This window comes from Rhagoletis pomonella, unplaced genomic scaffold, assembly GCF_013731165.1.
Source record: "Rhagoletis pomonella isolate Grant_MI unplaced genomic scaffold, Rhpom_1.0 Rhpom_scaffold_00007, whole genome shotgun sequence".
Lineage (NCBI taxonomy): Eukaryota > Metazoa > Arthropoda > Insecta > Diptera > Tephritidae > Rhagoletis > Rhagoletis pomonella.
Window position 1 is genome coordinate 11,690,862 of NW_023458561.1, and position 3,401 is coordinate 11,694,262.

Genomic DNA, 3,401 nt, shown 5'->3' on the forward strand with positions numbered 1-3,401 from the left:
ATAAATTAATATTTTCAAAAAATTATTATATTTGTTGCATTTAAAAATTACATGTTCAATATCTTAAATTGAATTACATTTGGTGGACGGACACAAAGTGATCCTGATCTGCACAAGAAAAAAACTTTATTGACATTTATACTAGGTTCACATATAAGTAGATTATCCTCATTTTCGAGCTTAACACCCTAATCTGTAATTATAACAAGAGATTAGCCATATAAAATTCGTCCCTTGTTAATCTGTAATTATAAAATAATTTCAGATTTAACCGATAACTTTTCGGTGTCCATCCTAGTTTTATCGATTGTTTTTGCGAAAGAGAGGAGAAATGCCAAATGTAAAAGTAAACAAAAATGTACGCTAGCAAGTAAAAGAGGTTTGTAAAGGTATTTTTAATAAAATGTTAAGTTAAAATATATTTATATTGCTTATTATAGCAGAAAAACGTGATCACGGTGGCACAGAGAAGAAACATAAATTTTCCTTGAGATGCGAGAATAACAAGCACAACAAATTTGACGTCTAATAATCTGAGATTTGCCTGTGTTAACGGGGTGATTAAAAAACGAGCTTTGATTGAGATAATATTGATATGTGAACATAGTTTTACTTTTTCACTTTTATGGGGTGGTATACTTACTTGTAAGTATGTAACGGCTGCACTTCACCAAATAAATCGGTGCAGCTGTAATTTCCAGTGGACTGCACCAGCGAAACGTGGACGGATACACAGGATTGGTAACGGCTGCACTTGCTGCAAAACACAGGTTTTTGAATAACTCCGATACTCTTCAAAGAAATAAGTTAATTTATTGTTTTAATTCAAAATAGCTCCATTATTTTTGATTTTTTGGCATGTTTACTTGAATTTTCGTAATAAGAAAATCAATTTCCACGAAACAATCGATGAAACTATCGGCAGTGTTGCCTGTTGAACTTTTTATACGAAGACAATATTTCTCCTTGTCTTTTAGTAGTAGTTTCTATAAATAAAAAAAAGAAAGCAACACAGGCTAAGGCAGAATGCGGAAGCGAGACAACTGCCAGGTTATCCAACCTTGTGTTATTGAATCATGTATGACGAATACATTCAGGCGAGTTTGACGTATCCTCAGTAGGGTTTGAAAAAAAATTTGAAAGGGATTATTTTACTCTGGGGTGCTTAAGCCCCTTTGTTGACGATGTTTACTTATACAAAGTGAAACTTTATGATGAAGTATTAAAATTGTATTTTAAAGCTACCTGGAAATTAAAAAATCGTTTTGAAAATTTGTAAAATGATAAGCACTTTGTTATTTTGGAATGTTTAATTCAAATATATATTTCCATTTTTCGCTGAGTACAAATTTACTGACTAACCAGTTAAAAACGGATAAACAACTATAAAGACTCACTCAAAATTGTAGTGATCTTCATATAATATTCGCAATGTTTTTCGTTTGGGTTTTTTCGCTATTTTTTTATAAAACTAGAGCTGATTATATAAAAAAATTATATAAATTCAACTTCTAAACTTTGTGCAAAAAGTAAAAAAAAAATCAACACATTTTTATTAGAATTGCAAGTTTTTTAGCTAAAATTTGTAGAAATACGCATGTGAAGCTAAATATATTATTTAATTTATCCCCTCTTTTCGGAGTATTTGTTTTTTTATGTATGTTACCGCATAACTTTGGACCACGTCAACCGATTTCGATAATTCTTTTTGCATCGGAAAGGTAGTGTCTAATCAGGTTTAGATCAGGGATGATGAGTTTTTATTTTTTTGTATCCAATGGACACAAAGATTGTACTAAATCAGCCAAAAAAGTACCAAAATTTAAAAAACCATACATACATATGTATATGGGTAATTTGAAAAACAAAGTGTATGTACATGGCAGGTATTTTATATATTTTTTTAAGACTGATAACTTTATCCTCTAAAATCGTTTACTGACGTGAATACGAAACTGCTTTCAGGCTCTTCAAAAATTAATTTTTGTTCTTATTTTTGCATTTTTGTAAAATATTTTTCAGAATGTAATATTTGCATATTACTGTTAAACTCATTTATCAGATAAGCTAATGTTGGAAGTTTTTTCCACCTTCTTCATGACATTAACGTAACGTTTTTCTTGGGAGGCAGGTTTTTTGTTTAATCTTTCTTCTATAACAACTTCCCATATAAGCCATTTGAACACTTTTGGAGAAACAAGCGGTTTAAAAAAAAAATCCTTTTCCACCTTAAAGGGACCTTCTGGATATATTTCACTTTTTTTTTTTCTAAAAGTCTAGTTTCACGAAAATATAAAATCAAGGAAATCATTTAAACCCCTGAAGCAATAAATAGGCATTGGTAATTATCTTATTTTTATTGTTTTTTGCATAAAAAACAGGAATATTTTGCCTTACTTGTTAATATTAAATACCATTTTCTTTATCAGCATTAATTAATCACTCTGCTTTAGTTTGAATAATTTTTTGGTTCGGCCAGTATGTACTGCACCAAAAATCTGGAAAATTTTCTTCTGTGGACTTGGATGCGTAACGTTATATGTACTGGTACATATGCACAGTTTAAAAAGGCCATCAAAACCCTACGTTTCCATTACAAATCAATAATTCAAGTTAATCAACAAAACCATACAAGTATGTTTATTAAGTGCAAGTAACACAAAAATTTTGCAAAGAAACAGCTGCTTATATTATAGCAGCAACTGTTTGATGAATTTAAGAAGTTTTTCGTTTTTAAGAAACACCACGCATTTATTTGTATAAAGAAGGAAAAAGAGACTGTATTTTTATCCACAAGTGGTATGTCGTAATGCTGTATTTTGACAAAATTGTATCAAAAATGTCGATGTAGTACCAAATTGTACTACCAATGTACTTTTGGGATTCAAAATGTACCAAAAAAGTGCAATTGTACCATCAATTTCATCACTGGTTTAGATCCGATCAGTGGATCATGAAATATATATATACATATATATTTTTTAAGTCGGTTTTTTTTTTGCAAAAAATTACTTGTTTACATACGATTTCGTTTTCTTTTTTTGTATGTCTGTACTGTAATGTTTGCTGAGTGCACTTGTAGATACTGCCAATATAGAAGAATTACATATATGCTAATAATTTACAAAAATTTTTAAGTAATAAAAACGATGACTTAAGTTGATTATAGCTTTTTTAATGTTATTCCTAACATTAGCATTCGCATTCACACATTCGCATTCCGAAAATTCGGCATTCGAAACATCCCTAATATGTATGTAGGATAAGTGATAATTTATGTATTTAGAATAAGAATTTATGTACTATGTAAATAAAGGTTTTGGACAACCAGAAGTGAGTCTTTTGCCGAAATTCTCTTCGCGGGTGTTGTGTTTTAAATTAAATTTGCGTTGGCGTGCAGA